Raw genomic sequence first — 27,449 nt, 5'->3', positions numbered from 1 at the left:
TGAGCAATTAAGTGACTTGCTCAAGGTCACACAAGGGAGTCTGGCACAGCAGGAAATCAAACCCACATCTCCTGAGTCCCATGCTGGTGCCACTAGACCATCTTTCCTTAAATAATACTGCATAAAAAAGGATCTTGAACCATGAAACCTTAGATTAAAAGTCAGATGCTGTACCAATTCAGTTATTTGGGCTCATAACCAGGACTGGTAAAACCTAACCGAGGAAAGGTTCTTTTCTTCAGTCATCCCATATGCTCCAATCCTAATTCAACAGGATTTAGCAGGTAGATCACTGTGGCAATGGATCTTGATCAGTATTGCAAAGCCTATAATATGTTGTACCTGAGAAATCATCAACCAATATCTTGTATTGCAAATATGGGGTCAGGAACATGTTTACTAGGAATTCCAAACCACAGCATTACATCTGCAGCGGCACAGGAGCCAGCAAACAGAGCTGTAATCAGGGGAGTTTGAGTGGGAATTCTGTTGGAGGAGAAGATTAACAAGATTTCGGTGGGAAGGCTATGACGGATACAGAGGCAGCAATGGGAGTGACCCAAGTAGTGGAAGACACAATGAAGATGACTGGATGTGGAAGCTGCAGTATGTACATGATCCTGGAGGGTGTACCTGGAAAGAGTTTTGTCTGCATGAAGTACTGTCTGATAGAGCTGATGGAAGAAAAGATCCGAGGATTGGAGATGCAGGTTGAAAGTCTGGTTGAGTAAAGAAGGGGGTTCGAGCAGATTATGGAGCAAAGACATGAGGCGGCTGAAGGGAAAAGCTCAGACTCGCAGATGGAAGCAGGACCGAAGAACTTTGAAGGGAGACTGCTGGGTGAATAAAATGGACAGTGGAAGCATGTGACTAAGAGAACCAGGCAGAGGAAAAGACGGGCTAGTGAAGGAGAAATAGAGCTCAAGAACGGGTTTGCAGAGTTGGAAAATGAAGAAGGGGCTCAGCAGGTGGTCACTGAAGGTGGAAGGGCAAGGAAGAAGAAAAGAGCGGCTATTCCTATAGGAAAAAGGGAAGAGTCAATGGAGACTACACCAAATATGAGTCCCAGGAGGATACAGGATGGGTTGAAGAGGATTACAAGGGAGAATAGGAATGGAAAGAACTTGTAGCCAGAGGGAATAGGGGATAGACCGGAGAATCGCACCGTCACCAGGAAAAGGCAGGTCTACTTGATCGGGGACTCCTTACTGAGAAGAATGGACAGGCCTGGAATCAGAGCTGATCTAGAGAATAGAAGGGTGTGCTGTCTTCCAGGTGCTAAGATACGGGATGTGGACCTGAGGTTGAAGAGGATCCTAAAGGGAGAGGGAAAGAATCCACTGATCATCCTTCATGTGGGAACAGATGATACCGATAGTCTCCCTTGATATGTTCCAGCAAGAATCTATGCCAGGCTGGGGAAGACGCTTAAGGAAATCAAGGCTCAGGTGACCTTCAGTGGGATTCTGCCTCTTCCTAGAGAAGGGCAACAAAGGTGTGACAAGATTATGAGCATCAACAGATGGTTCAGGCAGTGGTGCTATAAGGAGGGCTTTGGGATGTATGGCCACTGGGAGGCATTCATGGACAGAGGACAGTTCTCTCGGGATGGACTTCATCTGAGTAGGGAAAGAAATAGCTTTCTAGGATGGAGGCTGGCACAACTGATTAAGAGAGCTTTAAACTAGGAATTTGGGGGAGATGGTTGGGAGATGTCCAGGTAATCTCCACGCCGGATTTTAACATTGAGAGGGAAGAAAACAAAGTAAGAAAGGATACAGCCGTGGGTAGGTGGAAGGGCAGTGTGGATACCAGTCTAATAGGTCATACTGGCTGTAGAATGTCCATGCCTAATCGGGTAAAGAATGTGAGTGAGGCCAAACAGAAAAAATTAATATGTTTGTACACCAGTGCGAGTAGCCTAGGTAACAAAATGAAGGAACTAGAGCTACTGGTGCAGGAAGTGAAACCAGATATTATAGGGATAACAGAAACATGGTGGAATAGTAGTCATGACTGGACTACAGGTATTGAAGGGTATGTGCTGTTTAGGAAAGACAGAAATAAAGGCAAAAGTGGTGGAGTAGCATTGTATATCAATGATGAGGCAGAATGTAAAGAAATAAGAAGGGATGGAATGGATAAGACAAAGTCTGTCTGGGCAAAAGTCACATTGGGGAAGAAAACTGCTAGAGCCTCCCCTGTGATAGTGCTTGGGGTGTGCTATAGACCGCCGGGATCTAATTTGGATATTGTGTCATGATAAAAAACCCCTGCTTCAATCAGACAAGAGGAGGAGTTGAAGCAGAGTGGATTGGTGTTGGAGCAGAGAGCAGTTTGGAGGGAAGCAGAGGAGAGTTTGGAGAAGTTCTGCAGTGGGCTAAGAAGACCAAGACTCTCAGTAAAGGGACACCTGGTTTGTGCAGAGGGAGGGCAGGAAGCCCCATAAGTTGAAGGGCAGGAGAGGGAAGTAGCCCAGGGGAAGGAACCACTAGTTCTAGTGGTTTACCGCTATCCCTAGGGCCCCTGGGCTGGGACCCGGAGTAGAGGGCGGGCCCAGGTCCCTCCCTCTCCACTCTACTCCCCTCCTCTAAGACACTAGTGGGGCAGTTAATACCCCAGTTCAGGGGCAAGAAACGGTGCCCTGAACCCCTGCCCAAGAACAGATAGTGGGAGATCCATCGTAGTAGTGCCGGCAATTTGCCACAATATGGATAGAGCCTTTTTAAATGTTTTTAATGAAGTAAATACTAATGGAAACTGCATGATCATGGGAGACTTTACCTTCCCAGATATAGACTGGAGGACAAGTGCTAGCAATAATAATAGGGCTCAGATTTTCCTAGATGCGATAACTGATGAATTCCTTCATCAAGTAGTTGCTGAACCAACAAGAGGGGATGCCATTTTAGTTTTGGTTTTGGTGAGTAGTGAGGACCTCATAGAAGAAATGGTTGTAGGGGGCAACCTTGGTTCAAGTCATCATGAGCTAATTCAGTTCAAACTGAATGGAAGGATAAACAAAAATAAATCTGCGACTAGGGTTTTTGATTTTCAAAAGGGCTGACTTTCAAAAATTAAGGAAATTAGTTAGGGAAGTGGATTGGACTGAAGAACTTATGGATCTAAAGGCAGAGGAGGCCTGGGATTACTTTATGTCAAAACTGCAGAAGCTATCGGAAACCTGCATCCCAAGAAAGGGGAAAAAATTCATAGGCAGGAGTTGTAGATCAAGCTGGATGAGCAAGCATCTCAGAGAGGTGATTAAGAAAAAGCAGAAAGCATACAGGGAGTGGAAGATGGGAGGGATCAGCAAGGAAAGCTACCTTATTGAGGTCAGAATATGTAGGGATAAAGTGAGAGGCTAAAAGTCACGTAGAGTTGGACCTTGCAAGGGGAATTGAAACCAATAGTAAAAGATTCTATAGCCATATAAATAAGAAGAAAACAAAGAAAGAAGAAGTGGGACCGCTAAACACTGAGGATGGAGTGGAGGTTAAGGATAATGTAGGCATGGCCCAATATCTAAACAAATACTTTGCTTCAGTCTTTAATGAGGATCTTAGGGATAATAGTAGAATGACAAATGGGAATGAGGCTATGAAGGTAGATATTACCATATCTGAGGTAGAAGCGAAACTCAAACAGCTTAATGGGACTAAATCGGGGGCCGCAGATAATCTTCATCCAAGAATATTAAAGCAATTGGCACATGAAATTGCAAGCCCATTAGCAAGAGTTTTTAATGAACCTGTAAACTCAGGGGTTGTACCGTATGACTGGAGAATTGCTAACATAGTTCCTATTTTTAAGAAAGGGGAAAAAAAAGTGATCCGGGTAACTACAGGCCTGTTAGATTGACATCTGTAGCATGCAAGGTCTTGGAAAAAATTTAGAAGGAGAAAGTAGTTAAGGACATTGAGGTGAATGTTAATTGGGACAAAATACAACATGGTTTTACAAAAGGTAGATCATGCCAAACCAACCTGATCAGCAAATTTGCGGATGATACTAAACTGGGAGGAGTGGTAGATACGCTGGAGGGGAGGGATAGGATACAGAAGGACCTAGACCAATTGGAAGATTGGGCCAAAAGGAATCTGATGAGGTTCAATAAGGATAAGTGCAGGGTCCTGCACTTAGGACGGAAGAACCCAATGCACAGCTACAGACTAGGGACCGAATGGCTAGGCAGCAGTTCTGCGGAAAAGGACCTAGGGGTGACAGTGGACGAGAAGCTGGATATGAGTCAGCAGTGTGCCCTTGTTGCCAAGAAGGCCAATGGCATTTTGGGATGTATAAGTAGGGGCATAGCGAGCAGATCGAGGGACGTGATCGTTCCCTTCTATTCGACATTGGTGAGGCCTCATCTGGAGTACTGTGTCCAGTTTTGGGCCCCACACTTCAAGAAGGATGTGGATAAATTGGAGAGAGTCCAGCGAAGGGCAACAAAAATGATTAGGGGACTGGAACACATGAGTTATGAGGAGAGGCTGAGGGAGCTGGGATTGTTTAGCCTGCAGAAGAGAAGAATGAGGGGGGATTTGATAGCTGCTTTCAACTACCTGAAAGGGGGTTCCAAAGAGGATGGCTCTAGACTGTTCTCAATGGTAGCAGATGACAGAACGAGGAGTAATGGTCTCAAGTTGCAGTGGGGGAGGTTTAGATTGGATATTAGGAAAAACTTTTTCACTAAGAGGGTGGTGAAACACTGGAATGCGTTACCTAGGGAGGTGGTAGAATCTCCTTCCTTAGAGGTTTTTAAGGTCAGGCTTGACAAAGCCCTGGCTGGGATGATTTAACTGGGAATGGGTCCTGCTTTGAGCAGGGGGTTGGACTAGATGACCTTCTGGGGTCCCTTCCAACCCTGATATTCTATGATTCTATGATCATCTTCTTTGAGAAAGTAACAGATTTTTTAGACAGAGGAAACGCAGTGGATCTGATTTACCTAGATTTCAGTAAGGCATTGGATATGGTGCCACATGGGAATTTATTAGTTAAATTGGAAAAGATGGGGATCAATATGAAAATTGAAAGGTGGATAAGGAATGGTTAACAGGGAGACTACAGCGGGTCATACTGAAAGGTGAACTGTCAGGCTGGAGGGAGGTTACCAGTGGAGTTCCTCAGGGATCGGTTTTGGGACCAATCTTATTTAATCTTTTTATTAGTGACCTTGGCACAAAAAGTGGGAGTGTGCTAGTAAAGTTTGCGGATGATACAAAGCTGGGAGGTATTGCCAATTTAGAGAAGGACCGGGATATCATACAGGAGGATCTGGATGACCTTGTAAACTGGAGTAATAGTAATAGGATGAAATTTAATAGTGAGAAGTGTAAGGTCATGCATTTAGGGATTAACAACAAGAATTTTAGTTATAAGCTGGGGACGCATCAGTTAGAAGTAATGGAGGAGGAAAAGGACCTTGGAGTATTGGTTGACCACATGATGACTGTGATGTGGCCATGAAAAAAGCTGATGCGGTCTTGGGATGCATCAAGCGAGGTATTTCCAGTTGAGATAAGGAGGTGTTTGTACCGTTATACAAGGCACTGGTGAGACCTCATCTGGAATACTGTGTGCAGTTCTGGTCTCTTATGTTTAAGAAGGATGAATTCAAACTGGAAAAGGTACAGAGAAGGGCTACTAGGATGATCCGAGGAATGGAAAACCTGTCTTATGAAAGGAGACTCAAGGAGCTTGGCTTGTTTAGCTTAACCAAAAGAAGGCTGAGGGGAGATATGATTGCTCTCTATAAATATATCAGAGGGATAAATACCGGAGAGGGGGAGGAATTATTTAAGCTCAGTACCAATGTGGACACAAGAACAAATGGATATAAACTGGCCATCGGGAAGTTTAGACTTGAAATTAGACGAAGGTTTCTAACCATCAGAGGAGTGAAGTTCTGGAAAAGCCTTCCAAGGGAATCAGTGGGGGCAAAAGACCTATCTGGCTTTAAGATTAAACTCGGTAAGTTTATGGAGGAGATGGTATGATGGGATAACATGATTTTGGCAATTAATTGATCTTTAACTATTCATGGTAAAGAGGCCCAATAGCCTGTGATGGGATGTTAGATGGGGTGGGATCTGAGTTACTACAGAGTTACTACTTCTTTCCTGGGTATCTGGCTGGTGAATCTTGCCCACATGCTCAGGATTCAGCTGATTGCCATATTTGGGGTCGGGAACGAATTTTCCTCCAGGGCGGATTGGAAGAGGCCTTGGGGTTTTTTCGCCTTCCTCTGTAGCATGGGGCATGGGTCACTTGCTGGAGGATTCTCTGCTCCTTGAAGTCTTTAAACCATGATTTGAGGACTTCAATAGCTCAGATAAACCAGGTGAGAGGTTTATCACAGGAGTGGGTGGGTGAGATTCATTGGCCTACATTGTGGAGGAGGTCAGACTAGATGATCATAATGGTCCCTTCTGACCTTAATATCTATGAGTTTATGTGTAAGACCCTGTTTATTGCCCCCTCGTTCTCCTTTAGTCTTAGTTTTCCCATTATATACTTTTTATGTATTTGTTCAGTTTCTTTCTGTCCAAATAACTTTGCTGTATTTTCATCGTATATCAGTCTCATGATTCAAAACATTCCCTTAAATTGTCGAATATTCTGGTATCATTTGTTAGTACACATTAAAAAGTATTTTGATGCAACCCCCTCCTCCCCCACTTTATTTATGGCTTAAAACTGCTTGCTTTCTGAATCATCAGTTTGGCTGCAAAAGTCTGTGTGCTATTCATTACTCTCCCCCCCCTTACTCTCAACAAGAAATTTTAATTTCATGCTCTGAAGGAAAATGAATGATGTGATTCACTTATCTCATTAATCATTTCTTTACTGACTGATTGAGTCTCTGGACTTCCCTGTACATCATGTTAAACTCTTAGTAGAATTTCTTCCTGGAGGATTCCCATTTTGCCTTTCTGATATCCAGGTTCATAGGATCCACTGGTTTAGAAAGACATGTCAGCAAACTTTTTCACAGTAGGGCACCTAATTAGGATTCCTCAAATTATGGTAGTTTTGGGACACTATCAGGTTTAAAACTAACTTTTTAAAGACTAAATTTTCTTTACCTCTTATAACAAATATCGTAGCAGATTAGGAAATTGGAAACATCCAAGAAAAAAATGTGACTTCTTATACCATTAATGCTGACTTGTTCCCTCTGAATTTCACTCACGAAGTGAGTTTCCCTTACTTGCTGTCATGCACTAGCACAGTCCTGCAGCGGCTGGCTTGCATGTACTGAAGGGGAATCTTTTTTTAAATCCAACAAAATATTTTTTAATAGGAAAGAAAACTTCATGGAAATATTTCAGGTGATCTTAGATTTTTGAAAATAACCCCCCTAGCCTAGACCTTAAATTTAGGTCTGTATCTGCTTGGCAGTGTCCCTTTTAATATGAACTTAGTTCCAAATCAGTCTTTTTTTCTGTTTGATTGAGTAGGCGGAGGAGAAGTGTGGTTACATTTCAGATTTATCAGTACTGCTTATTTCAACTGACTTCTTTCTGCTGAAAGGAAAGAGAATAAAACCTACTTTCAAAGAAAATATAAGGATGTTCGTGTTTCAGACAGTGTTCATATCTTGGTCTATAATTCCTTAAGTGAGAGAGACGCATCATTATAGCTGGTTTAAGAATTTAATCTTAAATTTATATGTAGAAGTTGCGTTAAATGTATTTGGATGAATTTGCTTTGTTCATTGCAATGTAATTGTAGTCAAGTCAAATACTTCTCCCGCTGGACTGGGCTCTGTTGTCAGAACATAATTTTTTTTTCTTTAAAGTTTTCCACTGTTGCTACCAGTGGTGCTGCTCGTAGTTTATACTTACGTTTCCATTACCACCATCACCAGTGTTTTAACACTGCTACCCAGAATAAGTATGATTGCAATGGTGCACAAGCGTTCTGTGTTTATGGATAGGTGGTGTGTTACAGGTAGCATGCTAGAAGGTTGCAATCGTGATGGTAATGCGAACGTATTTTAGTGTAGACAAGATTTCACTTAGTTACTGTTCAGCATCACTCATTTGGAAATTGGGTCTGTCCTATATATCCCTTTGCTCTCTTCTTGTCCTTAGAGGTTAGGTATTTTCGATGCATCATTAGGACTGTGCTTTTAGAGTGACATGCCTCATGAAAGAGAAGACATTAGTTTGTCTCTTTTAGCTGGAGAATCTTAGCAGAGTAGTTTTCAGATGTCTTCACTCACTGTCTCCTCTTAGATGTTGAAGACTGTGTAACCTCTTTGTGATGGTTGGTTTGAAATTCTCATCCTAAAGCCTAAGGGATTGTAGCAAAACCAGATCTATTAAAAATACGTAGAGAAAATTGGATTAAACCAAACTGTAGACTGTGATATGCTCTGCAGAAAATCATCTAGATAGGTGTGCCTTCATGGTGTTTTAAAAAAAGCAGGGTGGATTTGATTTTAAATCACTAGTCAGGAAGACTCAATTTAATCATGGATTTCTATGTAAAAGTGCATTCTTGTTGGTTGTTATAACCTTAATACATATGCTTCAGAACTAAGAGAGAGATGTAGGTTTCATTTTTAGAGGGTACACACTATACATTTTTAAACAGTTATTTATTTTGAAAACTTTACAAATTAGTTTTACAGCTATATCAGAAAATGAATGATGTGTTATTTCATTTACCAAAGGTAATTGAAGCAGATATTTATGAAGTAATTGGGAGGTGAGCTATCGCCAATTCAACAGGTTAATCATTAATATTTGGAGGATATTCTTGCCATGCTGTATTAGGAGGAGAACATCACCAGACAGACATTTAAATTGTTTTATTTAACTAAAACAATGTTATGTATTCTGGATTTTTTTCTTCAACAGCAAACATAGAATATTTTAGCAAAACAAGTATATGAATTTTTGAATTTAGTTAAACGTTCAAGTTTTTTTTAAAATTAGGTTTGTTTTTGTTAAAATTGTTTAACTAAAATACTTAAATGAAATATTTTTTAAACATAAAAATGTAAATAGTCTATGTAAGCCAGGTCAACATGAGAAACTTAAAATATTGGCTTCTGCAGCTAACTCGGTCGTCTTCACGTTCAAGTTTTTCTGCTTTTTAAGGTCCCAAACGATTTCTCAATTTGGAACGAATTAGTCCAAAGGAAGAAAATATTCTTTCTACACCGGCAGAAGAAGTTACTGCTGTTAAAAGTGAGATTATCACTTCAACGGTCTCTGAATCCAAATGCTTAAGTGACTTCCACCCGTTCACTGGTGTGACTTTCTTTAAAACATCATCAGCAAACATATATTTCTTGAACGATTCTTATTCCCAAACTGGGTCTTTCTTATGACCTGCTGCCATTATAGGTTTTCCCTTATAGTGAGAGAATGGTATGGTAGATCTCAAATCAATGAAGGCTACACTCAGAAAGACACCCCCTCCCCCCCGCACATCCGTCTTCAGGGTCAGGTGAGCATTATCTTATTGTAGTCCCTAACTGACCAAGGGAAAGGGTGGCGGGGGGGCTGACTCACTTGAGAGTCCAACAGATCCTTTGGTGCTGCCTAGGCCAGTGTCCTTTGTCTCTGTGAGGCTGGGCTGGGTTTGTCCAATACATGCCCTGATGAGGTGTGAACTGCCCCTCTGCTCTTGGAGAGTTTTTGCCTGAGCTTGTTTTAAGCCACGAGGACACATTTTCAGCCTCATAACTATACACATGAAATTACAACCTATAACGTTACTATAACAACAATACTCAGGGCATCATGAGCCTTCTGAAGACACCTGACATGAAAAACTTTGCATTGGATACCACACAATCATTTTATAAGGTTGAACATGGGGGTGGAGGGTGTTTCCCCGAGGTACAGTGTGTCAGAATGGGTTGTTGCACTTGAGGCCAAAGCCTCAGCAGTGCTTGTGGTCCCCCCAGGAGCATGCCATGTGGTCGTGCTACTGGTGTTGGGAATGGGGCAGGGGTGGCTTCTGCTCCTTGGAGCTCAAGCTGGCAATTGACCCCTTCCCCCATTCCCTGGGCAGCTCTAACAGCCCACATCCGCTGCTGCTGCCCATGGGAACCAGGGTGAGTCTACAGAAATCTGAGGCTCTAAGCAGCTGCTTCGTCTGCTTCTAGCTACAGTTGCTTCTTTGTGTAAGGTCTTTCAGTTCTAACTGCCAGGATAGTTTGATCTTCCCTCCACGATCTCACCTGCGATGGTATTTACCCAAATGTACCCTCTAAGGAGGAGGAATCTCATATGAAATGGCCATTGTACGTGTCCCAGATCCATTCAGGATTGCCTTAATTGCCTTGCATGCAAGGTCTTGGCTTCTGTTTTTCCTGTAACATTTTAACACTTTCCAAGTTCTTGGGAAGCTGTAGACACATGGGACTTTTTTCCTTAACATCTTATCTAGACTGGGGATTTCAGCCGTCAGTGGCTGACCACCAGCATTAATCTGTAGCAGTGTTGTCAATCTTAAAAGTTCAGAGGTTGCATATCAGCTCCCTCTTTGTAAGAGTGTCTTAAAAATGAGATTTTTAAAAAAAATATAGGTGTTTATTTTATTTCCGTTCTGTTTTTGGAGCCTTGAGGGGCACTCCAATCAGGCATACAACTGCACATTCAAGTTATTTAAATATCTGTCTCTGTGCTGTCAGGCTTTAGAATTAACACACTAATATGATGAATGAAGGCATTTCATACCTCAGTTGTTTGACTGTCTAAAGCAGGCCCCGGTTGTATGCTTTTAAGGTTGCTGAGACTATTTTTTGAAAATTAAGGTTTGCATGCTACAGAATCTGAATCTCTCCTGGGAGGCAGGTCTAGGCTTTGACTGACCCAGTTTAGAGAGTGTTAAGCACAGTACAGTATATTCTGCTGCCTTTGGTGTTTGGCTTCAGAATACTCCGAGTCCAAGTAAGCTCTTTGGCCAATATTTCTCATGTTTAGTGCAAAACACAATGCACTAAGCAATTAGGCCTATCAGTTTTCTTGATTCTATAGGGAGCTTTTTGTTAATGTTTAGTATAGTTCTTGTCTAAAAGAGTTTGATAACTAAAATAATATGTAGCTGGAATGTCAAAATGGTGAGAGTTCAGAGTGTACTTTTAATTTCATAAAGGACCTATTTTCTTCCCTTGTATACACAGCGAATCACTAACTTATAAAACAGAAGACACTTGCAGATTTTACAAATTTAACTTTTGTTTTCAGGTTTTGATGAGACTGTCTGTAATGTAGAAAATATCATATGCATACACATACACACTACTTCAAAGCATGGGTTCTAAACCTGGGAGTTGTGATGATGATTCCTGTGGTGATGTGCTTCCCATGCTCCTAAAAGGGAAAAGGGTCCTGGTTAGATCACGGCAGATTCCTGGGACCTCTTGATGGCACCTAGCAGAGGATGTATTGTGTGCATAGGGTTTCACAGGGCTCTCTTGGTTTAGATATCTACACAATAGTTAACCAAAGCGTGGCAGGTGACGTCTATACCGAAAGCCAGTAGCCTACTGGTTGACATAATCATTATGAAATATATGTACAGCTAATATTTAAGGAGCTCTGTATCTATACTAATCATTGTGTTGTTAAGGTCTTGGGGTTAAAGCAGGTCACTAGGAGGTGACATACTTCAGAAATGTTCCTTTCAGGCAGGAGGGAAAACACCTTCTGGCCATTTGTGTATTGGTATGCCTGTTTGCATACTGAGCCAAGTGTGGACTGAGAGACCGTGAAATCTACAAAACCGGAAATCTACAGGAATAAACAAATGAGGGGCGGGGTATCCAGTTTATGAATAAAACGAACTGACAGTGTGTTTGTCTCATGAAAAGAGGGTCACGGTCAGCCTGGCTGTAAAGTGCTGCAGGTATTTTGGATGAGCAATACTCTACAAGACGTGAGAGTATCTTGTTAACTAAGTCTACACTCAAGAATGCGTGTTATGATTTTATTTTATATACATTTGTTTCCATCTAGCAACTGAGCTATGTGTGTTAAAGTATTTTTTATTTGATTTCTTTTGTTGCTGGGCTTTGCAGGTCCTGCTTTTCTCACCACTATAACTAGCGCACAAGTTTTTGTTTTAGCATAAATAGAAGCCAGAAAATATTTGAGAAGTGGGCAAGGAGCTCTCCTTGATGGCTAAGCACTACTTCCCTCTGTATTAAAATGGAAAAGGTCATCTGCAGAATTGCATATTGTAAATACAGTAATCATGTTGCATTTACTAACACCATCTTAAATTATTAAAACTAAAATTAGTACAAATCTGATGTATTTTTTACTACTCTGCATTCCTCTCAGCTTGGACACTGAAAATCAAGTCACTTTCAGTTTTGTTTGTAGCTGGATTTACTTTCTGGTTCTCTGTGCAGCAGTGTTTGAGTTTCTCAGTCTTTTTCTTTTAGTGTTAAGTGGTGCAAGGATTAAGCACTATGAGAATAGCCTCGATTTAGAAAAAGAAGTGGCATCAATGATTTTTGCTCAAATTAGTGAGGAAATTAATACATGGATTCTTTCTTTCTTTCTGCATGATCAGTAGCTAGATATTCTGGACACCTATTTGGACTGCTTTCAAGAAATAAGTGGCTGATCAGTGGGTATGGAGGTGAGAACCAATCACAGCTATTATGTAACATAGTCAGATAAATCTTCGGGAAGTTGCTTAAAATGCTTTACTTATTTGATCAGAAAGTTAAAACCAGTTTAAATGTGAAAAATAAATATGATGCACATGCTAAATAGAGAGGAAAATAAATACCTATGAATCTTATTTATACCAGACCAACAATTGGACAAAACAGGTTTCGAAGTTAGCTACATCTTCACTATTTTATTCCCACATTAGATGTCATCTTATGATAAATTGATCCATTTAATAACCAAGTGTTTCCTTTAAATACTTTTAATGAAATAAATACTATTTGGAATTGTGTGATTCTGGGAGATGAAAGTCTCCCATCTATAGATTGAAGGACAAGTGCTACTAATGGTAGGGCCCAGATATTCCTGGATGTGATAGCCAACAGATTTCTTCAACAAATTGTCACCAAACCAACAAGAGATGGTACCATTTTAGATTTAGTATTGGTAAGCAGCAAGGACGTCATAGAAGAACTGGTTGTAGAGGACAACCTTGGTTCAAGTTATGAGCCAATTCAGTTTAAACTAAATGGAAGGATAAACAAAAATAGGTCTGCAACTAGGGTCCTTGATTTGAAAAGGACCAATGTTAAAAAATTAAGGGAATTAGTTAGGGAAGTGGAGTGGACTGAAGAACTTGAGGATCTGAATGTGGAGGAGGCTTGGAATTAGTTTCTGCGACTTTGACTTAAAGTATCATAAGTCTGCATCCCAAACAAGGAGAAAATATTTGTAGGGAAATGGATGAACAAGCATCTCAAACAGGTTATTAAGAGAAAGCAGAAAGCCTACAAGGAGTGGAAGGCAGGATGGATCAGCAAGGAAAGCTATCTCTTGCATGTCAGAAAGTGTAGGAAAAAAGCAACAACTGCCAAAAGCCAAGCAGATTTGGGCCTTGCAAAGGAAATTAAAACCAATAGTAAAAGGTTCGTCGGCCATATAAACAAAAAGAAAACAAGGAAAGAGGAAGCGGGACTGCTAAAAACTGATGGGATGAAGATTAAAGATAATCTAGGCATGGCCCAACACCTCAACAAAATGTTTGCCTGTTTTTATGTTTTTAATAAGGGTAACAATGAGCTTTGGGTTAGTGGCAGGGTATCTAATGGAAATGAGGCTGTGCAAGTCAAACTCAAAAAGCTTAATAGGACTGAATCAGGAGGTCTGGATGTTCTCCATCCAAAAATATTAAAGGAACTGGCACATGAAATTGCAAGCCCAAGAGCAAGGATTTTTAATGAATCTGTAAACTCAGGGGTTGTCCTCTATGACTGGAGAATTGCTAGTATAGTACCTATATCTAAGAAAGGAAAATATGATCTGGGAAGTTGCAGGTCTGTTTGTTTGACTTCAATTATATGCTAGGTCTTGGAACAAATTTTGAAAGCGAAAGTAAATAAGGGCATATAAGTAAGCAGTAATTAGGATAAAATGCAACATGGATTTACCAAAGGTAGATCATGCCAGACCAACTGATCTTTCTTTGAGAAGATTATTGATTGATTTGTTTATTTTTAAGACACAAGAAATGCAGTAGATCTAATCTACCTGGATTTCAGTAAAGCTTTCTGCTACTGTTCCACTTTGGAAATTATTAGTTAGATTGGAGAAGATGGGTATTAGGTGGTGTCAGGGTTTCCTCCCCACTCTGAACTCTAGGGTACAGATGTGGGGACCCGCATGAAAGACCCCCAAGCTTATTTCTACCAGCTTAGATTAAAACTTCCCCAAAGCACAAATTCTTTGCCCTTGGATGGTACGCTGCCACCACCAAGTGATTTAACAAGAATCAGGGAAAGGACCACTTGGAGTTCCTATTCCCCCCAAGCCCTTACACCCCCTTTCCTGGGGAGGCTTGAGAATAATATCCTAACCAATTGGTTACAAAGTGATCACAGACCCAAACCCCTGGGTCTTAGGACAATAGAGAAATCAGTCTGCTTCTTAAAAGAAGCATTTTATTTTTTTTAAAAAAAGGTAAAAATCACCTCTTTAAAATCAGGATGGAAAATAACTTTACAGGGTAACAAAAGATTCAAAAACACAGCAAAACTTCCTCTAGGCTTAGTTTCAAAGTTACAGAAAGCAGGAATAAACTTTCCTCCAGCAAGGGAAAAATTCACAAGCAAAACAAAAGATAATCTAACATGCCTTACCTGGCTTTTACTTATCAATTTTTGTAATATGAGAGACTTTTAGGATGGTTTATAAGAGAAGGAGTTTTCTCACCTGATGCTTCTCTGCTTCCCAAGAGAACACACAAAAACAAAGCCTTCCCCCTGCCCAAGATTTGAAAGTATCTTCTTTCCCCATTGGTCCTTTTGATCAGGGGCCATCCAGGTTATCTGAGCTTCTTAACCCCTTACAGGTAAGGAGGAATTCTAGGCTACCCTTAATTGTATGGTTATGACAGATGGTTAAGGAACTGGTTAGGAATTTCCCCCCAGCTCAGATCAGTAGAGACTCTGGTTGTATTTCATATTCCTCTTCAGCATGGAGCCCATGTCACTTGAAGGTTTGAACTAGAGTAAATGGTAGACAGTAACTTTAAGTCTTTAAATGAACATTTGGGGACTTCAGTAGCTCAGCCAGAGTTTATGGGTCTTTTACAGGAATGGGTGTGTGAGGTTCTGTGGCCTGCGATGTGCGGGTCAGACTAGCTGATCACAATGGTCCCTTCTGGCCTTAAATTCTGAGTCTAAATGTTGATGGCATAAAAACTGGTATTCAATGGGTAACTCTCTGGCACATCATTATATTAAATAAACCACCAGGTGCCATCTGTTACCAAGCCTATTTAAATATCTTGATCACTCACTTATAACATGCCAGTACCACCTGTTTGGAAAAAGGTGAACTAATTGAAAGGTGAGTATCTTGATAGTCTGGAATCTTGGAATGTACCTTGTATGCTCAATAAAGCTCAATAAACAAGTTAAAAGACGGGTCTGTAACCGCTTAGGAGGGTGATGTAAACTGACTAGACACGTACTACCTTCTGAACTAATTTCTGTAGGTTTAAGAGAGGGTAAGGTTCATAGTCATTAAACCTCCTCTCCATACAGAGATTTCATTTAGTTTTCTATTTTATTTTGTAACATTTCAGATTTGGATAATGTTCACATTTAAACGCCTTAAAATATTTGAGCATTGTTGATATTTGATCAGTGTTTGATGATTGGTCAATCGACCAGTTGTTTTCGTATTTGGTCAAATGCCCAACGCTACTTTGTGTGAATCAGAAACAAGATTGTGACTCCCGCACTATGGATCATCTAAAGCTTAGCGGTATTGTGGACGCGGTGCTCTAAATCTCTCAAAGATTGGGGGTGTGCAATCTTTCTTATATACTTAGTAAATCATGGAGGAAAAAGCATTGAAAATAAGGTTGTTTGTTCTAAGCTACTGTATGAACATGACCTTTTAATTATTAAAGGCCAGAAATAAGGTTGAATGAGGGGGAAGAGAGTGTAGAGGGTAAAATATCTCTGGTGAAGGGGTAAAGGAAATCCTTCAAGCTTCCACTCAAACCACTGATGTTCTCAGTGACTCCCATTTCTAGCGCTGAGGTTGGGAAAGACAGACAAATCCACTCCTTAGTGATGGTTAAAAGTAACTTGCCAACCTGTGGCTTGGGTTCCTGATATAGATCAGATAGTCTACAACCCATCAATCCACAACATATACTATCAGTCAATTTGAATTTTGCTCTCAAATAAATGGAATTCCCTTTTTGAAATGAATGATGAAATAATAAACCAAAACTCCCATCACAAAATCAATTACTTCTGCTAGAAAATTTCATCTTCATTCTGAAATCTAATTCAGGTATCTCTGTACATTACTTACTTTATTAATGTGGGTAATCCTTTCTCTGAAAATATGACAGCACCAGTCATGCTGAAAATCCTGACTTGTGGGAAAGTGTGTAGCTGCACTTCCTGAAAGTCACTCTTGGAAAACACAGATCTATACATCTTAACAGCTAGAATTCATCTCTGGAACAGAGCATGTTACATTGGTACGTTGACACAAACCACTACCAGTGAAAGAGAGATTAGTACATGAAAAGTATTGAGAAGGACAAATGATTTGTTTAAAAAAAATCACTTGGCGTTAATCTGTGGTCTTTTGCAGTGATTCTTTCTTTAATCTGCAAATACTGAAATGCACAAGCCATACACACCTAATGAAAGCTGTCAAGGTTATTGTTAAGGAGATCACTTCACAGACCCTTCAGTTGAAATTGTGAAACCTATTATTTTTCAGCAAAGGTCAATACAAATCTTCTGGATAGATGACTTAAAGAAAAATGTTGACCGAAATGAAGAATGTGTTCCTGTAAATGTTTAATTTAGCTATTTCAATAGGAAATGGCATTTATTTTGAAAACCACACAGGTCTGGTTTTGTATATTTTGGTGGGGGCAAACTTTAAATCTACAATAAATGCATCAGCACTAGATGGGGAAAGAAAATAACTTGCATCTCCATCTTTTAAGATTGCCTTCCCTGAAAATGACTACTAAACACAGCAATCATAGTAATGTACCCTTTTCAAGGGTTGGAGGTCAAGCTCTTTGGGCCGGGACTGTTTGTTCAGTACCTAGCACAACGAGGTCCTGATCCAGGGGTGGGCAAACTTTTTGCCCCGTGGGCCACATTGGGGAATAGAAATTGGATGGAGGACCATGAATGCTCACAAAATTGGGGTTGGGGTTTGGACTCTGGGGTGGAGCTGGGGATGAGGAGTTTGGGTGTAGGATGGTGCTCTGGGCAGGGACTGAGGGGCTCGGAGGGTGGGAGGGGGATCAGGGCATTGTGGCGTGGGGAGAGGCCCCAATTTTGGTCCTTGCTGTAGGCACTCTCACAATGATGCAAAAAGCCTTCATGTGTTGTTTTTGGGAAGCAGGTAGAAAGAGACCGACTCATGCTATGGGCTATATCCTAATTGTAAATGCACTAAACTGCAAGTCCAGAGGCCTTGAGTTCTAGCTCTTTTAGTGACAGATGTTCATATTTCTATGCACTTCCCAGTGCTTCTGAGTTCAGGTTTCCAGCCTTATGGATTGTGTGTAAATGTTCACCAATTTTACTGAAAACAGAGAGCTTGCATGAGGACACTTCAGACAGAGCTTGAAACTAGGAATTACCAGGTCTAATATAACTGAGTCACGCCTCTTCCAGTTTACGCAGTCTTTCAGAAGGAACATATCAAATTAGATTTATGTATAATCCACACTAACCTGGTATGGATCTGTTCCACCCAGCTAGACTACCTGTGTTCATGCCTCTTTGCTACTGACTCCATCCTAAGAGATCTGGTTCTTTCCCTCGAGTGGTAGAAGCTCATGCTTTTCTATCCAGAAGTTCCAAGTTCAGTCCCTGCAGATGACCCAAATGGAGAGTTGTTCCATTAGGCTATGTTGTCTGCAACCACAAGTCCATAATCTATTCTTAGAGCCAAAAATAGAAACCATGTTTTCCACTGCTGTCTCAGAAATAATTGAGTATCAGAGGGGTAGCCATGTTAGTCTGGATCTGTAAAAGCAGCAAAGAGTCTTGAGTTGCTGCTTTTTCAGAAATAATTGTGTAACCTACTGGCAATGTGTGTTGTGCCTGCTGCATGGTCTGGTCCACGTAGAGGATAATGACATGCTTTCCCCCTCCAGTTATTCATGGATGAAGTAAAAATTTGTGCTGTGGATCTGCATGTTGTGGGTGCAGACACTGCTGGTGACACATGGGGGTGAAAATAAATGTATAAAAGTTTGCAGTAAAACATATTTAGAAGTCAATTTGCATGTTTCATTATTATTATTATTTGTTTTACTTAATGGAAGCTGTCACTTTAAGAACAAGGTGCGGCTGTCTGAGTGCGTGAGACTGAGAGCAACATATGAGAGACTTTGCCTGTGGAAGACTGCCTCTGTATGCTCTAAAAATGTCAAAACTCAGTTTAATAAATGTCTTTTCAGAAAGCAAGACTCATTCTTGAAGGTGTAATGTTAGCGTTGTTGGGGGACCGGATGCCTCTGGGTATTGCTGGTGAGCTACAGGGCCTTTTACCTGTAAATGATCAGTTTGATTCTTTCCCAGTTTAACAGGGATTAAAAAGTGTTGCCATCTAACAGATGAGTGGTAGCCCCAAGGTGAGATGAGTTGGTAGAGTCTCAGTTCGAGCTCCCATGTCACAAAGGCACCATCACACTTTGCACTTTGTGAACTTTGAATGGTGGGAACTATTTGTTCCTATGTGTTTGTACAGTGCTGAGCAGAATGGATCTTCTTGGATCCACTAGTGAGAGCTCCTTCAGCAGGGGTTTAAATCCACTCTTGTGAATTTGTAGTGAATAAAGAGAGAGCACTGAAATTGTCCTACATGCACTGGTGGTGGGCAGGGGGAATTTAAAAATCTTTTAAAAAAAAATCTCATGATTTGGGGGATCTGACTCCCTGATTTTTGAATTTTTGGGGTTAGCAATTTTGGGAGAAGCAGTTTTTCTCTGTTCTTTTTTGTGCCCCCTGAAGCACTGAAGGATTAAGTCTGCACTCAGCACATAGTGATTCTCCATTGGAGCAGGCGAAAGGAGGAGAGTCAACCTTATGGTGCCGATGAGACTTTAATTATTTCTTCTCTGCTCCTGCCAGTGCTGCTGAGTGTGTACTTTGCATAGTACCACCACAGGCATCAACTATTTTCTCTCCTGTGTATGGAACCTGCAGAGCAACTTTCTACAGATGCATATGTAGGTCCATAAGCCGTTTCAAGGCCTCTTCTGTGACACTGTGAATATCATCCAATTCACTTTTGAATCCATAGTTGGGGCACTGCATTTTGATGTGTTCAATGGTTTAGATGTTCAGCACAGCGGCACAAAGAGGAGTCTTTGATTTTCTACTTGTGCATCTATAGACACATATTTGTTTTTTCATAAAATCATAGAAATGTAGGGCTGGAAGGGACCTCGAGAAGTCAAGTCCAGCCCTCTGAGCTGTGGCAGGACGAAATAAATCTAGACCATCTCTGACTGGTGTTTGTCCAACTTGTTTTTAAAAGCTTCCAATGATACAGATCCCAAGACTTCCCTTGAAAGCCTATTCCATGGCTTAATTATCCTTTTTGTAAGAATTATAGTCAGAAAGTTTTTCCTAATATGTAATCTAAATCTATTTTGCTGCAGATTAAGCCCATTACTACTTGTCCTACTTTCAGTGGATATAGAGAAGAATTAATCACTGTTCTTTATAACAGCCCTTAACATATTGGAAGACTGTTATCAGATCGCCCCTCGGTTGTCTTTTCTCAAGACTAAACATGCACAGTATTTTTACCATTTCATCAGCGGTCAGCTTTTCTAAATCCTTTTATCATTTTTGTTGCTCTTCGCTGGACTCTTCCCAATTTGTCCACATCCTTCCTAAATTGTGGTGCCCAGAACTAGACACAGTACTCCAGCTGGGGACTCCCCATTGCTGAGTAGAGTGGGGCAATTACTTTCTGTGTCTTACATAAAACATTCCTGTTAATACACCCCAGAATCATATTAGTCTTTTTTGCAGCTGCATCACATCGGCAACTCATATGCAGTTTGTGGTCCACTATAACCCCCTGTAGCGGGGTGGTTACCCCGCTCCTGCCCTGAAGGGCTTAAAACAGCCCTGTGGCAGGGGAAAAGCTGGGCTGATGGGGAAAACAGCCACAGCTGTTGCTAGTGCAATCCGGGCCCAGCTGGCCCTTATAAGAGGGCAGTGGGCCAGAAGGAGGGACATACTCTCTCTAGCTTCCTTGAGAGAGAAGGACCTGGCTGCCTCTGAGCTGAGAAGGGTACCTAAGGTGGAGCAGGGCTGGGGAAGGGCAGAGGGAGCTGGGGAGCTCCAGCCTAGCAAAACCCCAGGCTGCATGCCTAATTAAAGGCCTACAAAAGGTACTGGGGCTGCAGAGAGGCAGCCCAGAGATGGCAGAGGCAGCTGGTCCCACCCCACCTTGCCGATGATGAGTGGTTTATAGACTGCAGTCTGCCCCAGAGAGTGGGGGCTAGATGGTGACTGGCAGTAGCCACTGAGGTAAGGTGGGGATAGAGGGTTAGGGGTTCCCCTGGGTGGGGACACCCCAATTGTGGGTTGTTTCTGGGTGGCAGAACCCAGATGTAGAACGGGCACCAGGGTCTGTGAGGGAGATGGGGGCCAGCGGCGGGCGAAACACTGGCCTGAAGGGGGCGTGCCACTCTGAAAGAGCTGATTCCCTAGACGACCAGCAGGAGGCGCTGCGCTGGTGAGTCATCACCCTGCCACACCCCCAAATCCTTTTCAACAGTATTGCCACCTAGGGCGTGGCTACACTTGCAGATGTAGAGCGCTGTCAGTTAAACCAGCCCTGACCCCTTCACCCCCCCACAACCCCAGCCCTGACTCTGGCATCCCCCACACATACCCAGCCCCCTGCCCTGAGCACCAAACGGGAGCTCCTGCACACACACACACGCACACACATTCCCACCTGCACCCCACACACCAAATGGGAGCTGCCCAGGTAAGTGCTCCACACCCAAACCTTCTGCCCCATCCCTGAGCCCCCTCCCTCATTCTAGCTCCTGGCCAGACCCTGCACCCCAACCTGCTCCTTCATCCTCAGCCCTGGTCTCAGCGCACTCCCACACTCATTTCAGTGTAGAGAGAGAGGAAGAGAATGGCTAGAACCAGGGAGAAGGTAGGTACCTACTCTATGTGGACAGGGACAGGACCCCAGACTGGCAGCAGGCTGAGTGGGGCCAGTAGCTGGGACTGTGACTGGCAGGAACCGGCGGACGGAACCCTAGATCGGCAACGGACTGAGCGGCAGTGGGCTGAGCCGCGCAGCCCACTGCCAGTCTGGGGTTCTGGCTGCCGGCCCCTTGCCAACAGGTGTCCCAGCCGCAGGCCACGCTCAGGCTTCTGCCGGCCTAGGTGAATGGAACCCCAGGCCAGCAACGGGCTGAGCGGGCCGGCGTTGTAAGATCAGTATTTTAATTTAATTTTAAATGAAGCTGCTTAAACATTTTGAAAACCTTGTTTACATACAACAATAGTTTATTTATATAATTATATAGAGTTATAGAGCGAGACCGTCTAAAAAACATTAAAATGTATTATTGGCATGCAAAACCTTAAATTAAAGTGAATAAATGAAGACTTGGCACACCACTTCTAAAAGGTTGCCGACCCCTGCTTTAGGTTATGGTTAGATCAGATTTTCTGGCTTTTCACTGCAACCATGAAGGCCAGAAACTTATTTTTAAAATATTTTTAAATGAGTACAGCATGAACCCTGAGATTCTCATGCAATCTTGATTCCAGCAGCTGGGGTTTAGAGAGAAAATACCGTGCTACTTGTGATAAAATTGTGAGAGTTAGTTGGCAACCCCTTCAGATGGATAGCATGGAAAGCTTCAGTCTCAAAGGTGCATTTTTAAAAAAAGATAAATTTATTTAAAACAGTGAGTTAACGTGGGAAGTGTTTTGCTTTAGCTCTGTCTAGCTGATGCTATCAGACAAACTTTATACTATGCTTTTTTGTGTAAATGTAATTTATCAGTAACTGATTACTGTATGCAAGGGGGGTGAGGTAGCATTTTTGAGAGTACAATAGTTCTGCAAAATTTAGGCATTTCAGATTGGCAGGCATAATGCTGCATTAATGTAAGGCTCCCCCTCCCCCCCCCCTTTCACCCCCCACAACTTTCTTGATGCAAGTCTTAGCCACATTTTTCACTATCATTACAAAATGTTCTGGTCTTCTGTTTGTGTTTTTTTTACAATTTTGTCTTGTACAGCTGGAATGAAGTAGAGAGACCCAAATAAGAGGACAGAAAAATAGTGGATGGCTTTTCAACTTGTGTCTCTAATTGTTTTAGAAAAAATAACAGTTGCATAACTTCTCTGAGTTTGCATACATAATGGCAATAATTCCCAAGAGAGAAAGTGGGAATTTAGATTAGAGTGGGATGGAAGTAATTGTGAATCTGAAATGAAGGCCATCCTTCATAATACAGGGCCATTTTATGCTGTGCTTGTGTTTGTGGGATGATATGTGATGGCCATTGTTGCATACAGTATTTCACTGAGAGTTTTCATTATGATCACGTAAAAGCTTTTTTTAAAAGGAATAAATAAAACATTAATCACAAAGTAATTTACTTTCTGGTTTGTGTTTATAAATGAGCATAAAATTAGAACTATTCAAATTCAACTGCTAATGGAAGTACTAAATGTTACGGCAATTGCCCATAACTCTGATTTTTAGGGGATATTAGAATAACTTTCTATGTCTTGAGCCACCTTTTACAGAACTCTAACCTAAGGTTAGGAAATAACAGCTGAATGTCACTGCTTGATTTCCCAGTGAAGTTGCCTTCAAATCTGATGTTTGATGTCAACAGATTTGAAAACCTTTGTCTGCACTTCTGCCTGGCATTTGTCTTCTAGGTACCTTTTTAAGCTGTTATATAAATTGTTGGTGTTTACTAAAATATTGTCTGAAATACTATATTGAACAAAACAAGAAGCCTTTGGAAGTAGTCTTATAATACAGAATGTCCTGCTTAAGAGGGGAATGACTTTAAAATATGTTGTCCATAGACCTCTGATAAAGAATAAACAGATTGGGTAAAGATAGAGCCCTAAAGAGAAACAAATACTACATGTGAAGAAGCATTCCTAACTAAATGTTGTTTTAAATAGCGTGCTAGTGGTTGAGCTTGAAAGAGCTGTTCCAGGGTATTTATGAAAGCGATAATCTGATTGAAGGATTGCCAGTTGTCTTGCATGTCAGTCTACAAAGAATTCATTGCTCTGAAGCTGTCTTTATCACAGATATCTGTTGAAGGCTGACTCTTTCCATATAAAGTTGAAATGCCTCACTCTCCCTTTCAAAGGTTTGGGCAGCCTTGCCCCGACTACATTTCATATCGCCTTGCTAGTGCTTTGCCTTCCGTTCTTGTTCCCTATGCTTCTACTGTACTCTTCCTAGGTCTCTCTTCACATTGCTCCACGTGACTAGAATGGCATCCTTTATCCTGTGCTGCTCCGTCAAATCCTTCCTTCTTGAAAACCTACTCTTTCCCTGGTTTCTACTCCAGTGCTGCCTCCTACTCCTCCTCTTGCTTTACCTCAGTCTCTTTAAAAGAATCAGAAGGGACATGATTTGTTCATTATTTGTATTAACCCTCATCCCTCCTTTTGTCCCGTGTTTGTCTTATTTCAGACTAAACTCTTCAGGCAAGAATTAAAATATTTTTACTCTCAAAAATGTCATGCAAATATATGATGATGTGTTATAAATGTTTAACAACAATCTGTTGCTTTCTCTCCTAAATTCATACCAGCAGTTGACATATCAATATCCACAGCTACATATAGGACCCTACCAAATTTACAGTTCACTTTGGTCAATTTCATGGCCACTGGGTCTTAACATTGGTTAATTTTACAATTTCAGATATTTACATCTGAAATTTCACAGTGTTGTAATTGTGGGGGTCCTGATCCAAGAGGGGATGGTGTGCGTGTGTGTGTCCCAAAGCTGCTGTTAGGCTGGTTGCTGGATTGCCATACTCACTCCTGGCTCTGAAAGCAGCACAGCTCTGAAGGCAGCAGCTGCTGAGTTTCCTGCAGCTGGAGAAGGCTCCCAGAGGTGGAGGTAGGTCTGATCTCCCCAGTGCTGCTGGGAGCATCCCAGCCCGGGGATCCTACCTGCTAGTCAGGGCCAGTGGTGGATTAGTATATGGCCCCATGCCCAGGGCCCCTGGATAATTTGAAAAATGGGTGACCCAGCCCTGGCAGGAGCTGTAGGGGCTGAAGTGCCAAGCTTGGGCACCCTGAGCCTGGGCAGAAGCTGAAGAGGGGGACAGAAGCCCCGAGCCTGGGTGGCCCAGAGTCTGGGTAGGAGCCATGGGGGGACAGCAGCCCTGAGCCACAGCTGGAGCCATGGGCGGGGTGAAGCTTGGAGCTTGGGCAGGAGCTGCGGGGGGTGAAAGACCCAAGTCCTGGCAGGAGCCGTGGGGAGTGGCAGCCCCCAGCCCAGGTTCCCTGAGCCGCTGGCAGGAGCTGCAGGGGGTGAAATCCTCAAGTCCTGGCTGGACCCCAGGTAGGAGCCATGGGGTGAGGGGCAGCTCCAGGCTGGGCAGGAGCTGTGGGGGCTGGAAGCCTGGGAGGTGGCAGCCAGTGTTCCCTCTAATTTTTCCAATGCTCCCCCGCTGCAGTCCTGAGCACCTGCGTGGCACTTAATAGGCTGCTGCATGGCTATGCAGCTTAGAGGGAACTTAAGTGGCATGCTCCCAGCCCCAGCAGGAGCAGTGGGGTTGGGGCAGCACCCAGTCCAAGTCCCTGAGCCCTGGCAGGAGCTGCAACTACTACACCCCCGGCAGGAGCTGAGGGAGCTAGCGGGAGCAGCAGCCTGGAGCCTGAGCTCCAAGAGCCGAGGTGGGGGTGGCGGTGGCAATGGGCAGAAGCTCCAGCGCTAGGGTGCCCTAGCCTGGGCAGGAGCCTCAGTGGGAGTAGGGCACCCCGAGGCCCGGCAAGAGTTGCCCGGGGCAGCAGCCCGGAGCTCGGCAGAAGTGAGGGTGTACCACTCATTTCTGCACTGCCTGTGGAGGTGGGTCAGATCTCCTGCCATAACAGCCATGCAGGGGAAGGACAAGTCCTGTCCCTCCCCAGCCCACTTGACTTTGGAGAGATAAGATTTCATAGAGAAGGGCTTATTTCACAGTCTGTGACGTGTTTTTCACGGCCATGAAATTGGTAGGGCTCTAACTATATACTACTGTAATTTGAGGGGAAACGTAAATACATTTAAATTAACTCTGGCGTTTGGGATAAGGGTGTGTGTATGTGTGTTTTCTCAAGCATAAAGATTTGTTTATGCAAACTAGTCCCAACATTACTAAATTGTGAGCTTCTAGTAATGATAAAGCTGCAGTGTGGGTCTGTAGGACTGTATTGCTGCTTGAACTATAAAATGCTAATTGTATCTGTAGGCACTACTTTGTATTGATTGCTATTGGCTCCTCTCACTTGGTCTTGATCTTGAGCAGGTCAGTAAACATTTGTGAAAGGTGGTAGTAAGAGTATGTTAAAAGCTAAGGAGAAGGAATGAAGTTGCTTAAAATAAGTATGCGTTTCTTCAACAGGAGGTTTTCTCCTTGAAAATATGATAAAGGGCTTTCCATATTCTGAATTTTATAATGCATTAATCTATCTGGAGAAATTTCATAGGAGTGTGAATTAGAGCAGTAAGGATTTTTTTTCACTAGAATACACAATGCTTTTATCCTGAGCATTTCTCCTTTGTAATTCAGACTTGCATTTTGTGAGCTTGCACAGTGCAGAAGTCATTTTTTATTCTAAATGTTTCTATTTTTGTGATTCTATCTCCTGTAGAGGGTTTCTTGTTCTCAGATGCAATCTTTGCAGTTTATCGATTTTTACTATTTTAATAACATTTAGATCGGCAGCTTGGTTTTCCCTTTTTCTCTGCACAACTATTTCTGTGCAGGGCAGTGAAGTACACATTGTATTTTAAAAGACATACTTCAGGTTGTGTAATGTTTTAGTTAGAGCGGAGTCTGGGTGTTGAGCTCCAAGCTAGATAACCCCCTCTTCTCCAGTCATTTCAAAAATATAACCAAGAGCCTTCTGGGTTTTTCAATAAAGTAAAATTTATATTAGTTTTTAGCTTGCCTTCTAAGATTGTGTTAGGCAGAATGGATTGTATTAATTTGCAGTACTTATTTCTATGCCCTATTTCTATCTGTAACACAATGATACTTGAAGAGAAATAAACAAATGTTTTCACTTAATATATGAAATGTTTTGGAGAACTTAGGAGTAAGCACTGCTGTAAGAAGAGTGTTTAGACAGCTGAGTCATGATTGCAAAGTGTGTCAGCTGGGCTTGTGCAAATTCGTAATATCTGCAATTTAGAAAACCACTCACCAAGTAAGAGTTGTCACTTTGGATGGGCTATCACCAGCAGGAGAGTGAATTTGTGTGGGGGGGTGGAGGGTGAGAAAACCTGGATTTGTGCTGGAAATGGCCCACCTGATGATCACTTTAGATAAGCTATTACCAGCAGGACAGTGGGGTGGGAGTAGGTATTGTTTCATATTCTCTGTGTATATATAAAGCCTGCTGCAGTTTCCACGTTATGCATCTGAGGAAGTGAGCTGTAGCTCACGAAAGCTTATGCTCTAATAAATTGGTTAGTCTCTAAGGTGCCACAAGTACTCCTTTTCTTTTTGCGAATACAGACTAACACGGCTGTTACTCTGAAACTCACCAAGTAATGTAACCATAGTTCTCTGAAAGGGATAGTTTGTTTCAAAACAAATTTTCATAAGATTTGCGGTAATATGCTGGTTCTGTATGATTTGTTGCTGTCTAAAAACTAAGGGTGTATCTAGTTGGAGCCTGCTTCTAGAGGCCTGTCTACTCTATTGTACGAAATTGACTGGTGGGTGAAAAAGGTTCCCAACAGAGGTCCCCATGAACTGGTAAAACTGCTAGAGTAGAAAGGACAAAAGTTTCTCCATCAGCATTTCCATTATATTGTTGGAAACTCTTTCCATTGGGGTTTGTATAATGGCTATCACAATGGAGACCTCATCCTGATTGAGGACTCTGGGTGCTACCTCAACATGCATATTAAAGAGTAATAGTATAGCAACTTTCAACACTGATTCAGGGGGACTGTTGCTGACATCCCTTGTCAGACGCAGGTCAGCTGCCTAGTGTAGGTGCATCTTTGGAGGAGGGAAGTGTC

At 42.2% G+C, this 27,449-nt stretch overlaps 1 protein-coding gene across 2 annotated transcripts in view; it reads left to right on the top strand.

Annotated features, from left to right (window-relative positions):
* MICU1 (mitochondrial calcium uptake 1) overlaps positions 1 to 27,449 on the top strand; it is a 214,036-nt gene that overhangs the window by 9,474 nt on the left and 177,113 nt on the right. The gene's annotated exons all lie outside the window — the stretch shown is intronic.

The sequence above is a fragment of the Lepidochelys olivacea genome, assembly GCF_965140295.1.
Source record: "Lepidochelys olivacea isolate rLepOli2 genome assembly, chromosome: 7".
NCBI lineage: Eukaryota > Metazoa > Chordata > Testudines > Cheloniidae > Lepidochelys > Lepidochelys olivacea.
The sequence above is the reverse complement of the archived record's forward strand: the minus strand, read 5'-3'. Positions and strand labels throughout refer to the sequence as shown.